The sequence below is a fragment of the Podarcis pityusensis genome (genome assembly GCF_964106645.2).
Source record: "Podarcis pityusensis genome assembly, chromosome: 10".
NCBI lineage: Eukaryota > Metazoa > Chordata > Lepidosauria > Squamata > Lacertidae > Podarcis > Podarcis pityusensis.
Window position 1 is genome coordinate 26141641 of NC_138035.1, and position 13841 is coordinate 26155481.

Sequence of the window (13841 nt, forward strand, 5' to 3'; positions counted from 1 at the left end):
GAGGTGTGACACCTGCCAGAGGTCCAAACCAGTGCACAGACCGCCGGCCGGACTGCTGGAACCGCTGCAAACTCCGTTCGAGCCATGGGAGAGAGTGGCCCTGGACTTTGTCACGGATCTGCCCAGCTCGAGGGGCAAGACGGCTGTGCTGGTGGTGGTGGATTTGTTCTCCAAGATGGCACATTTCATTCCGTGTGCGAAGGTGGCCACGGCGGAACAAACCGCCAAACTGTTCATAGACCACGTGTTCAAGGTTCACGGTCTGCCGCGGTCTATTCTGTCCGACCGAGGGCGACAGTTCATCTCAAACTTCTGGCAGAGGCTGATGGGCTTCCTGAACGTCAAGATCAACCTGGCGTCGGCTAGACACCCGCAGACCAACGGGCAAGCGGAGCGGGTCAATGCCATCATGCAGCAGTACCTGAGATGTTATGCGAATCAACAGCCTGCGACGTGGGTGGATTACCTGCCTCTCGCCGAGTTCGCCTACAACAACACGAAGCACGTGTCCACGGGGGTCACGCCGTTCTTCGCCAACAACGGGAGGCACCCTAGAACCTTCCCGGGACTGGAAAGAATGGGGGAGGGGGAGCCGCAGACAGCAGATGCGTTCGCGTCGGAGTTGCAGGAGGTCCACGATCAGCTGCGGCGGCACCTGGAGCTGGCTAAACACGCATACAAGGTACAAGCGGACAAACACAGAAGGGTTGGCGAAGAGATCCATGTGGGAGACTGGGTCTGGTTAGCAGCCCACGCAGTGCCGGCCAGGTCGTTGGCGAAGAAGAAACTAGGGCATAAACAACTGGGGCCCTACCAAGTCGACGAACAGGTCAACCCGGTGGCTTTCAGGCTGGCTCTTCCGGAGGGTTCCAGAATGCATCCGGTGTTCCACAGATCGGTGCTCACTCCCTACAAGGCACCTCACAGGTTTCAGGAACCAGGAACGGCACCGGGTCCGCTCCGAGAGAGAACCGGGCAAGGGGGAGTGGCACAGGAGGAGCGCATCAACGAAGTCACGGAGATTTTGGACTCCAGATGGGGGGAAGAGGGGGTAGAATACCTTCTCGCCAAGGAGGGCACCCCGGCCAGTGCCAACAGCTGGGTGCCGGGCTACGCTTTAGACGAACCTCTGCTCAAAGAAGAGTTTCATGCCCTCTTCCCACATAGGCCAATGCCAGCAGACTTTTTCGACGACTGGCTTTTCACGCCCACGCTTTCAGCCAGCACGTTCCGGGGGTTCGACTCGGACGAGGAACCGACACGAGACGCCCGTTCCCCGGAGGGGTCACCCTCGGGATCTGCTTCAGAACCCTCGTATTGGTGGGATGATCGACCAGAGGAGCAGTTCCGCAGAAGGTGGCTGGAGGGTCCAGGACGAGCAACGTCTCCAGAAGGCAACGAGGGAGAGACGGACATGGACGTTTTCGGGGACGACCCGGGTTTCGAGCACGGCGGCACAGAGATGGAAGCGGAGGTGACCGTCGTCAACGAGAGCAGGGAGGAAGAACCGGAAGACTTCGGATGGCGGCCCGCCACGGGAAGCGAACTGTATCCGACATTCGTCCCCCTGACACGGCAGCACCCAGATCCCGCACCGGAAGGAGGGGAGGGGGAAGAGGGGGCTTCGAGGGGGGGATGGATGTCAGGGGTTCAGGAGCAGAGGCAAGGGCAAGGGAGGAAACAGAGAGCGAGGGAGAGGAGGCAGAAGAAAAGATGAGTGATGACGACGACCCGAGATCTCCGAGTCTTTCCAGTGAATCAGAAGATTCACAGAAAGGAGCACCAGTGGCCAGGGCAAGGGGGGAGCCTAGGGGGACACCCCAGGAAGATAGAGCCAGAGGGGACTCAGAGGGGAGCAGTTGGAAATCAGGACCAGCGTCACCGCCAGAGAGCAGGGAAGAGGAAGGGCGCCAGGGATCAAGCGCTGGCAGCTCACAACAGGGGGGAGGGCACGAGTCAGGAGTGGCCACACCTCCATCGGGGAGCGAAGAAACGGTCAGACGGAAGGTGGAAGGTTGGGCGCGCGTGCCAAGTTCAAATGCACAGGAAGGTGGCGCAGTAGGCAGCCCGGAAAGGGAGCCAGGTCCTAAAGCCCGCCGAAAGGAGGGAGAAGAGTCAGGGGGGTCAGCGTCAACGTCAGAGGAATCCCGGAAGGAAGAGACCCCGGGGGGCAGAGGGACCCAGAGAAGAACAGTCAGGCGGAAAAGGTGGAGCAAGGCTAGGATATTAAGTTGGTGTACAAGGGGCGGAGACTCAGATGGAGCTTCGCCGATCTAACCATGAGACGTAGAGTTGCACGCAGCAGCTTGAGAATGGAAACTGTAACTCAATAAAGACTTTTATTTAATGATCGCTGGCTAGCGTGATCCTCTGTGAGCTAGGATCTGGAAGCAGCTCTGACAGTTATATACCCTGTTATTAAATGATCACCAATTTCGCAGGTCATAGAAAGGATTTCTAAACATATCCCTCCCTCTCATATCTATTGAGGCTTTATTGGAAAACCAGTGCACTCCTTCTCAGGGTGATTTTTCTAAAGGGAAACTTCGGAGATTGCAAGTCCTTTAGGTGATCTCCAAGCAGGCTTGCTCTCCTGGAGACATCTTGGGCTTTGATTTGTAAAGGGAGAAAGGTTTCAAAGGGCTGCCCCAATTGCCAGCCTGTTTACTCTCAAGTAATCAAATTCTGTGGGGTTTATTTCCAAGAAAGAAGAGTACACTTACTAGGCAGTAAATTCTATGGAACTTAGAGGGAATTTGACCATTTCATTTCTCATTTTTCCAGTTCAGTTTTCTACATTACCTCACCAATCTGAGACAGAGATAGATGATAGATAGATAGATAAATAGATAGATAGATAGATAGATAGATAGATAGATAGATAGATGATATAGATATACACCATATTTTTCCATGTATAAGATGATATTTCCTCCCCCCCCCAAAAAAAATTTAAGTTTAAATTGGGGGTTGTCTTATACACTGAATGTTGCAATTAAATATAGAAATAAATACATGCCGCCATCCATATTCTTTTCCCCCAGCCTCCCCTCACTATTGGCCTCACGACAAACCCTGGTCTGGTACTCCCCCCCCCCCAGCAGCCCCCACTCCAGACATTGTCCCTTCCACCAGGTTCCCTCAGCCGTCCCCTGGCTAGCCAGACCCCCCATTCCCCAAGAACACTCACTCAGGCAGCTCTGGCAGTTGCAGCTCCTCGATCAGCATTCGCATCTGCCGGCGCTTGTGGAGTAAATACAGTACATACCATAAACACTGAGACAAAAGTGCAACCCCCAGGCAGGAGAGCTGGAGCTGGAGCTGGAGCTACAGTGGAGTTACACTGAGCTGACAGGAGCAGCCACCATTACACAGCTTGCCTCGCTGTTTGATGTTTACGGTACTAAATATACCGGTGTTCTAAATATTTAATAAAATATCAAAGTTGTTCTGTTTGGTGTTTAAAATATTTATTTCTTAATTTTGGGCTCAAAAAATAGGGGTCATCTTATACATAGGGGCGTCTTATACATTGAAAAATATGAGAGATAGATAGATAGATAGATAGATAGATAGATAGATAGATGATAAATAGATAGATATGATTAAAATTTCTCAGCATTTGGGTGCAGTATACACTTTATTTCTATGCCATTTTGAGAGATATGCACATTTTGGTCAAATCCCCTGCACAATGCATTTTGCATGTTATTTTGCACAATATATGCACACTTTCTACTACATTGTGCATTTGTGTACACGTCACCTGGTTTAGCTTTTCCTAAAGCAGTGTACACCAGAGTAGTTCAGTTGACTAGGAAATTTAGGACATATTTCTAAATAGTCATGTGCCATGATCCCAGTCATAGACATGTCCACCTCACCTGCTGACTTCCAAGGAGTATACGTGTATGGAGGGCTGTAGCACCTGTGGCGCATGCAAAAGGTGCCCAGTCAGTTCAATCCCTGGCATTGCCAAGTAGGCCTGTATAGTGGACAATACTGAGTTAGATGGAACAATGGTCCGAATGACCATAAAGCAGCTTCCCTATAATAGCACATTCCTCTGAGTAGAGAATGCTGGAGAGCCTGCAGCGTTACTCATATGCAATGAGCTTTCAAAATAAGGGGAGGGTTTTGTTTTGCTTTTTTACAGAGAAACGGATGGCAATGTGGAGTGAATCTGATGCCATAGATGTTGGTCCTTCCTTTGCCCATCAGCTTATTTCCTACTCAGCAGGTGCATTTTTTGAATGGCTGGCTGGGGGGGGGGGGGAGCAGGGGCTCAACCACAGAAGATATGCCAAGCCACAACAGACAGACCACATGTTGTGGCTTGCATTCTTTCTTCAGTAATGATCATGATTGCCTTCTTTGAAAGCCGCATATTTTCATTAGTCCCGACTTTGAGGGAAACCACCTTTTTCCAGTTATTTCTCAGTTTGATAGATCGCTTTGGGCTCTTGCCTTTTTAGGGACATTAAGGAAGCCGATTAATCTTCCTTATTTATCCCATTAAGCCAGGCACAGGGGCTGCATTAGCCATTATGCTGAGTAAGCGGCAGCTCAGGACTCCAGCCAAATTAAAATGCCTTTTGTGGCATTTCGTTCTCCAGACATTTTTCCAAATGGAAGAGCAGTTTTCCTCCTTTTCACCATGATTCTAAGCAGGCTTATTGAGAAGTAAAGGTTGCAGCCCACTGGGTGTTACTCAGAGTAGACCCACTGAAATTAATCAACCTACTCTGAGGAGGACTACTGTTGGATAGAAGCCTAGGTTTGGCTGAGCACCAGTGAGACTTAGGGTAGAACCCTGTATGTGTCTTATTCCAATGGGTTCTTACTCCCAGTTAGGAATGGAAGGACTAGTCAACTTCAGTTTTATCAATCTCTCATTTTTCCAATCTTAAATCCTGCTCTCTACATTCCTGTAGGACAAGTGGTGCAGCAATAAAACAGTTAGCACATTTGCAAAGCTAAGCAGGGTCCTGCAAATATAATTTGGTTGGAGAATTTGAATGAGAATTAATTTGAATGACAATGAATGGCTGTGTTTCAGTTGTCATAATTGTTTTGGAAAGTGCAGATTTGGGAGGTAAAGGTAAAGGGACCCCTGACCATTAGATCCAGTCGTGGACGACTCTGGGGTTGCAGCGCTCATCTCGCTTTATTGGCCGAGGGAGCCGGCGTACAGCTTCCGGGTCATGTGGCCAGCATGACTAAGCTGCTTCTGGCAAACCAGAGCAGCACACAGAAACACCGTTTACCCTCCCGCCGGAGCGGTACCTATTTATCTACTTGCACTTTGACGTGCTTTTGAACTGCTAGGTGGGCAGGAGCAGGGACAGAGCAATGGGAGCTCACCCCGTTACGGGGATTTGAACCGCCGACCTTCTGATCGGCAAGTCCTTGGCTCTGTGGTTTAACCCACAGCGCCACCCGCGTCCCTGCATATTTGGGAGACTCTGCTTTAAATTAGCACCAAAACTAATTTCTCCCCCGTCGCTATTCCCAGGTACACGCAGGTAGAATTGTAGCCTTGACTGTGCTCAGGACTGTATCTCAAAATTCCCTAATGGAAAAACTGTCTGCGCCTTTGAGACTGACCAGTCAATGTACACTTGAACCTCTCTCAGTCCTGTATCTTCCTGTTAGGGTATAGCATACCAGTTGAATTTCTGCCTGGCCTGCTGCTGCTATTCAGAGCAATATATTTTCTGTAACATTTGTGTGTGAGTGACCCAGGAGAAATCACTACAGAAGTTGCAACCTGAGGTGATTATTCCAACACCCAGCAACTTTGAACCACATCTGCATAGCAGATCACAGCTACAACAACATTTTTCTGGCTCCGTTCTGTACAGTGCTGCAGAGAGAACTCCCACTTAGTCAATTCCATAACCTCACTGGAAACTGGAGGTGTGACCAGACATCCCTTATGGTCCTCTGAGGAGGAGAAATGAAGACGGTTCAACATCTGCTCCTCAGCGGAGGAACCAGAATGGCTCAAGTGTGCAATTCAGCCCATCTAGCTGACCCAGAAACAAAATCGCATGTCAGCATTTGCAATATTGTAAATCACAGTTAACAGCTAGAAATAGTGTAAGAGATACTAAACACAAAGATCGGTCTATAGCTAAGTGATCCTCAGGATACCTGTTGACACTCTGCTATTCATTTTTTTGGCGGGGGCAGACAGTGGACAGCTTTCATCACCAAAATGTAAAGTTTCTGGAATACTGTTATCTCAGCATTTTTTAAATAACATGCATACACGCAGACACATGCCCACAGATGGATTTTTTAAAATAAAAAAAAACACCATTGTAAGTAGTCAGCCAAGCCTTTAATAAATGTGGCAATTGTAGATTTCCACAGGTGCACAGAAGACAACAGTGGCTGATGATCCCTCTATTCCTATTTCGAATTGCTTGAGGTTATCCCCCTGCTCATTTAATCCCCAATCATAGAACTGTAGAATTGCAAGGGACCTTGTGGGTCATCTAGTCCAACCCCCTGCAATGCAGGAATCTCAACTCAAGGATCCGTGACAGATGATCCTGTGAGGTGGGTTTGGCTGAGAGGCAGTGACTGGCCCCAAGGTCACCCAGTGAGCCTCATGGCTGAGTTGGGATTTGAACCCTGGTCTCCCAATCCATCCCCCTGCCCTCACCCTGTCAACTGCCTGCTGCATAAAACTATGATGCGGAACCTGTGGTCCTCTGTATGTAATTGGACACCAACTCCCATCAGCCCAACCGGCATGGTGAATGGTCAGGGATGATGGGAGTTGTAGTCTAACACGTGGAAGGCGATAGGCTCCCCGCTCAGGCTGTAGGATATAAAGGCAATCAATTGTCTTCTGAACCAAAGAACTGCAAAGGTTGGGGTCTTCATGTCAATCACATATGTTAGATACTTCAGAAGAGGCTATAACCCTTGCTCCACTGGAGGCCCCTTTGCTGAACCCGAACTGATGTTAGCACGCCTTTTGGGGAGCAGGGGCATTGTGTGTTCAGACCCAGAAACCTCCCCCCTAAATAAATTCACATTTGACTCAAATTTTGGTTTGGATTTTTTGGCAGAATTTAGGCCACAATTTTATTGATTACAGAAAGTGACTGGTTGCATGGGCTCTGGTTCGACTAGCTCCCTGCCATGCAGGTAGCGCTGACCCAGGGCACCAGCAGAGGTCAGCCAAGGGTGAACACCTGGATAAGCAGAAAGCTGGGAATGGGCTAACTCCGCCACCCAAATGTCCCCCTGGACTCAGGCACGGGCAGAACCCCCTCTCAGGGGTTGACCAAACCATCGAGTCCCTGGATTCCTTTAATGGAATACCCTTCACATAGGGATGGCGAGAGCATTCTCCCATCTCTATCACCTGAACCAGAGCCTATCCGCAACCTTACAAGTTGTGACGATTTGCTATGCGGCAGGCGAAACCCAAATGGCAACAGCCAGTCAGCGAAGTGGGGAAAATTCCTGCCATGCCCCTGTCCCAACAACAGATGACACACGACGGCATATCAATGTCAAGCGCAAAGCCCTAAAATTAGGGAGAGGTGGGCGGGTGTTCCAAATGCACGCTCCGAAAGAGGAAGCTCTGGGTCACATGCATGGGCATAAATAGGTCCCTCGAACTGTTTGGACTGCATCCCATTGGCCAGATTGTACCCAACTTTGAGGGATCTACCAATTGGGTGTTGTGGCTGACCAATCGTACCCACCCACAACACAGGGTGTCGGTTTTCCAGGTCTCACCGCAATACATGCCCTCTTTAAGTGAGGACCCAATTTGCAAAAACTGTAGTGAGCATGTTAGAGAACAGCTAAGGATTCTCCCCCCACCCACCCACACACTCCCCCAGCAAAGCTGCATGCAGATTCTGGTGTGTGTGAAAGCTGACAGCACAGTAATCTAGCTGGGAGGTCTCATTTGCATTTCTAATCATGTGTGCTGCTAAGTAGGTCCCAGGGGTGTTCAGGAGTTTCCCACACGGAAGTAGTCTTAGAATTACAGCCGCTCTTTCTCAAAGACTCACCTCTGGGTGGCTAGTGCTCTTTGTTCTGGTCTCTGCCTGTACTATTGCTAGTGAACTAAACCACCCACATACCAGATCGGCTGCAACAGATAGCCCATTGGGGAGGGGACGACTTAATGACCCACCCACCCGCTCGCTCTCTGACGACACCTTTGGGGTCAGCAGAATCCTTTCTCTGGGTCTGAGGGCAGGTGCAAGAACACGGGGTGGTCTTTTTACCACCCCCTGACCACACAGAGTTAATATAGCTAGATTACATTCAGGAGATAGCATAGGGGCCAGAGTAATGGGCTTGGCAGGAAGAGATCCATATTGAAATCTCTGCTTGATCATAATGAAGCTCAGTGGGTGGCCTTAGGCAAATCCATAAGGCTCTGCTTAAACCTGCCTGAGAGCTCCTATAGATTGTGAAACTAACACAGAGATCGTATCATTAGCTTGCATTACCATTATATGGAGATATATCAGGAGATGAGATTTGGGATTAATAAAACCAACACATGCTATCCCATAGAGCTGTTATTAATATCCTATCCAATGAGGGAGGCAACACTGTCTGTATCTATCTATCAATCAATCGCCACATTTTTAAGTGTACTGCTATTGAAAAGTTGCTGTTAATGTACTTGCTGTTTGATTAGGAAAAACTCAGGGAAAGGGGTAGATCTTACACACACACATACCATTCCTGGAAACGCTAAGATAATATTCATGGTTCGATCACATACCAGGAAAGTCAGGTTACTCTGTTGTAGTTGATGGCGAGGGTCTTGCACAACAAGCCTGCTTCCCCAGATGATCAGACTTTTTGTGATAATGACAGCAAAAGTGAAAGGCAGTGGAAAGCATGGTGAAAGCACTTAGTGATGACACAGTCTAGCCTAACCTCCCAGCAAACAAATCAGAATAAATATGTTCATTATATAGCCAACATCACCCTACTTGTCCCACAAACAAATAAGGATGAATGCTCAATAAACAGGCCATCTTGAAGTGACCATAGTCTAACCTCCTTGTCATCTTAGTGCAAGCAAATCAGGATGAATGCAAAATATATCATGGAGTTGGAAGGGACCTCAACAGTCTGCTCAAAACGCCTGCTGATGCGGGGAATCCTCTCCCACAGCATCCATGATTAAGTGATCAAAAATCTCTAATGAAGGAGAGTCTACCACCTTCTGGAGCAGTCTGTCTTGACTGCTGAACAGCTCATACCCATGATAGGGTTCCTAATGATAGGAATATACTGCACTGAGGTTTCTGAAGCTACAGTCCTATACACTCTTTCCTGGGTCAGATCCCATTAAATTCACTTAGACACACATGCATAGGAAGACGTTGAGTTAAATATATTCCTTTGTTTGATGTCAGCCTGCTTTGGATGGAGCTGCTTCTATTTCTAATGGCTCTAGCTGTGCACAGCCACTGTTTGCTGTCCCAGGTGGAAGAAAACACCCAGATGTGTATTGTCCTGCTCTTTTGCTTGACCTTCCTGGATTACAATGCCCCAGGGCTAGTTCACAGCCAAGTCTTCCTAGAAGTATCCAGCCAAGTTTCTTGTTAACTGGTCTTGACTCATGGAGCTAATGAAAGCAGCACCTCTCTTGTAAGCAAGCAGAGTGGGTTGGGATTTCTAACCCAGAAACCATTGAGTCCTGCTATTGCTCTCCTGTAGCCTATAAACTGCTTGCTTCTTGGGTCACTCAGCAAGCGATCGTATTAGGTTACTTAATCCAGAAAAAAATACATGTGATTGTGGGATGTTGCCACCAACCAGGGGCAGCCAATGCAGTGGTCTTCAGGTGTTGGATTCAGCTCCCATCATCCCTGACCATTGACCATGCTGGCTGGAGAAGATGTGTTCAACAACATCTGCAATCTGCTCCATCGGCTCTTCTTGCCAGAGGCATTCTACAGACTGTGTAGTCAGGCCCACAGAGCACAGCATAGGCCGTAGTTCTTACATGCATCTATAGATCATGTCATTGCTGTACAATGTATGGCTCGCAGTTGAGTTTTGATCTACATCTGCATGTGGGTTACTGCTGTGGGTTTTAACCTGTGATGGCTCATTCTGATGGGCAAGTTACCGCTTGAAGCTGAGCAACAAATTTGCACATTTGACTCAGCCCCAAACACGAAATACGCCTTGTGTGCACGTCTCTTGCACAAGTCCCATTCATTTCAATAGCGCATGCACCAAAGAACCTCTCCATAGATTGTGTCCAGATTCATTTGTCTGAAGGGCAGCACAAGGCCTCCCAAGACATTTTGTTGCCTGAGGCAAAAGACAAGATGGTGTAGTACCCACCAATCCCAGATACAGAAGCTGCTTGGACTAGCCATTGACTCTTACCTCAGTGCTGGTGATGGAACAGTATCCTCTGCTGCGCCTGAGGAAGCAGGCTAGCTTAATAATAATAATAATAATAATAATAATAATAATAATAATGCAGTGATATTGCTGTTGTTGATGATAATACTTTTTTATTCTTACAACTCTGTTAACCACTCTGGGAACATAAATTTATGTTGAAGGTGTGCGATATAAATTTTGTAAGTAAGCAATAAACAACACCTCAGCCGCGAGTCCATTCCACATTCTTGTGACAGTACAGTATGCGTCTCCTGAGGAAAAGTTACAAGGAGACGGGAGAGCATTGTGGCTCATTATGGTCCCTCATGTCTTTTGAACCTCTCCAAGTCCTGGCAAGTGGCATCAGAGACTGACTCAGAGCTTTGTACTTTGTTCCAGGACAGCATTTATTCTTTTAAAAAAGGCGGGGGTCTAAGCATCCCAGAACATGAAAGGACTGAAAGAGAGGCGTGGGGTGTTTCTGCCAAGCTTTGAAAGCATTAATGCAGCAGGCCCCAAAAGCCACCTGAAAACCGCAGTGGGAGACTTGTATGGCTTTGCTGAGGAAACAGGATTTGTTTCTACAGAATTCATGAGCGTCTTACGTGGGCTGGAAGCAGAACATGCAGTTTCCATATCACCTGTGCACATATTTCTTGCACACATGTCCAGCTGTGGGGAACTCTATGGGAAGATTCTTGAGGGGAAATCAATGTGAGACCACACAAGTAGAGTTACCACTGAGTTGGGTTTTGTTTTGTTTCTAATGCAGGATGCAACCATGAAGATGGCCATTCATCCAGCTGCACCGGAAGGAGAAATGAAACAGCAAGGCACCCTTCATGGACTGAGCTGGCAGAAGGGGTGGGGCAGAAATTCAGCTCAGTTCCTGTTTAAAAGTATACTTACTTAATTCACACTTCATGAAACAATATGAAGACCAAAACACAGCCATTGTTTGGATTCTCCAAATTTTGAACTCCAGTCGAGTAATGTGTACAAAAAAAATGCATTTATGAGGGTAAAACATGCGTGCAAATCTATCTATTGGTGAAAATAACATCAAAAATGCATTCTATCAGAGAAAAATGCTTGCATAAAAATGCATATATTTTGAGAAATCCAAACTTAAAAACGGTGAATTTTCATGAGGACTTAAAAACAAATCATGAACTGATGGGATTGGAAAAATGAGACCCTGAGAGAAACTGAAATGGACAGATTTGCCCATCGCTAGCTGAGACCAAACACACTTTGTCTTCTCCTCTCTCAGAACTGTCTCCTCAGGGGTGATTCCACTTGGTAACAAATATGTAACATGATGTCAGGATGAATGGCACCCAAATTGGCTGATCTTCCTCTTCCTGAACACTTCCTTTTATGCCCTGTCTCTTCCATTGTAAGCCATTATTTTAACTTGTACACCACCTGCCCTAGACCTACATTCCTTCCAATAGGAGATCAACCCATCTGGGAACTGCAGTTTTCTTGTCATGGCAAAGTGAGAGATATTCCCAGCTGTGGCTCAACTCAGGGCACCCAGAGTTCGTGTCCGGTTTTCATAATCCACTTCCTGCTTCCATAACACTGTGAACAGCTTTCTTTCTTTATGGGAGATGGAAACAGGGGACCTTACATAACCTTGATGAGGGAAACAACTAGCCCAGTTCCCTTGCCATAGCAATTGTTTTCAAGTTGATAATCCAGGAAATACATGTCTTCTCTATTTACTCAGAAAAGAATTAATGGCCCTCGGTTTTTTTGATGGCATCCTCCCACACCTCACTGTTGCACGGAAAGCAGACACAACTAGGCTGCTAGAGTACTTAGGCAGCGCTCTATGACTTAAGCACTGTGTGCCATGCGCGATGGTTGCTAATGAGACCTAATAATTCTCTCATTGTTATTCTAACACGGTGCAGCAGGACAAGTGAGCCTGTAAACAGAGATCCAACAAAAATAAAACCATTATAATCACAGCCTGGGTTGTAAATCACAGGCTAGGGTGTTCTGCTGTGGTTTGACTCCAAGCCAGGGAATAGTCAAATAATCAAACTGCAGATGGTAGGGCAGCAAATCGACTTATATTTAAACAGTGGCAAGGCTCCAAACGACAGGCGGAAAAATGCTTTGCACGATACAGGAATTCTCCCACCTCCCCACTTCTTGTTAACTAGGTCTATAAAATAACCAGACATGTTAACCAATAATAGTGTTATTCCTTGCAAGTGCGTGTGCCAACCCAGGTTCACGAGCTCGGCCGATCCTGTTACAAGCACCGCTAAAGAGCTGCCATACTAATAATAATTAACATTTCATTTCCAGGCAACTGAAGGGGTTTCTTCCCTCCACCCTCTGGAAAGATGAATTCCTGGTGTGAGGAACATCCAGGTGGTTTAGCAGTTTTACAAAAGGTAAAGGCAGAATTCTAGCTCTAGCTTTGCCACTTTGTTTGTTTGTTTGTTTGTTTGTTTGTTTGTTTGTTTGTTTTTGGATGTATATCCCACCTGTCCTCCCGAAGGAGCCCAGGGTGGCAAACGGATGCATAATTTTAAAACAGAGCAAAGCAAAAACATTATAAAACACTTAAAACATTCTAAAAACAATTACAGTGAAAAACATATAAAAGCAGTTTCAGTTAAAAACATTCTAAAAGCAGTCAACAGTGATTCTGGGGTTGCCAGAAACAGTCACCAAATGTCTGGGTAGGCAGGGTTTTCCCCCACATTTCTCTGGAAAGTTAATCATGATGGAGACAGGCGCATTCCACTAGGGAAGGCATCACATCTGGAGAGCTATGGCTGAAAAGGCCCTGTGACAGGTGAATGCCAACCTGGAAAAATAATATTAGAATGCACAGTGGTTTTTTAAACCTCTAAAAGTTTAAAAAGAGAAGCATTATTTGGATTTCCATGAATTACCCTATGGTTGCCAGGGCAGCACAGGAATTGACCCTCACAAAATGGGTGGTAGCTGAACTGGACCTAGGATTGCTTTAAATACATTTTTCTTTAAGAGTTCTCTACCTTTGTAATAACAGTTTGGCATAATTTAGAGCCCTTCTCTGATTTGGAACACTAGTCAGTGTTCTTTCTTAGAAGCTGGTAATTTGTGGACCTGTCCAAAGGTCACATAAGGCTGTTGGAGTAGACCAGGGGTCACCAACCTTTGGAGGCTTCTGGGCACCTTTGCAAACTGGAGGAGCAACAACCATGCACACTCACTCTCCTCTCCCCCTGCCTCCCACTGGAAATCGGGCTTGGGGAAAACCCTTCTGTTGTGATGAACCTAGAAGGAACAGCAGCAGGACCATGGCAAGGGCAAAGCTGTTCAGACACACCAGAAAGAGCTAACCTGGTGGTCCTTCCAGTACATCTGTACAGCACCAATTTAACTGCCAAAATTTCCAGGTACTCTGCAGCAATGCTAGCAACAAGAAG

General features: G+C 47.1%; 1 long non-coding RNA gene across 1 annotated transcript in view; it reads left to right on the top strand.

Moving 5' to 3' along the window:
* The window catches only part of LOC308457718, an 81343-nt gene that overhangs the window by 47647 nt on the left and 19855 nt on the right, over positions 1-13841 (top strand). The window contains exons 2-3 of the long non-coding RNA XR_013977075.1: positions 11174-11300; positions 12727-12815. This is a non-coding gene — a long non-coding RNA (uncharacterized lncRNA). The remainder of the gene's footprint in view (positions 1-11173; positions 11301-12726; positions 12816-13841) is intronic.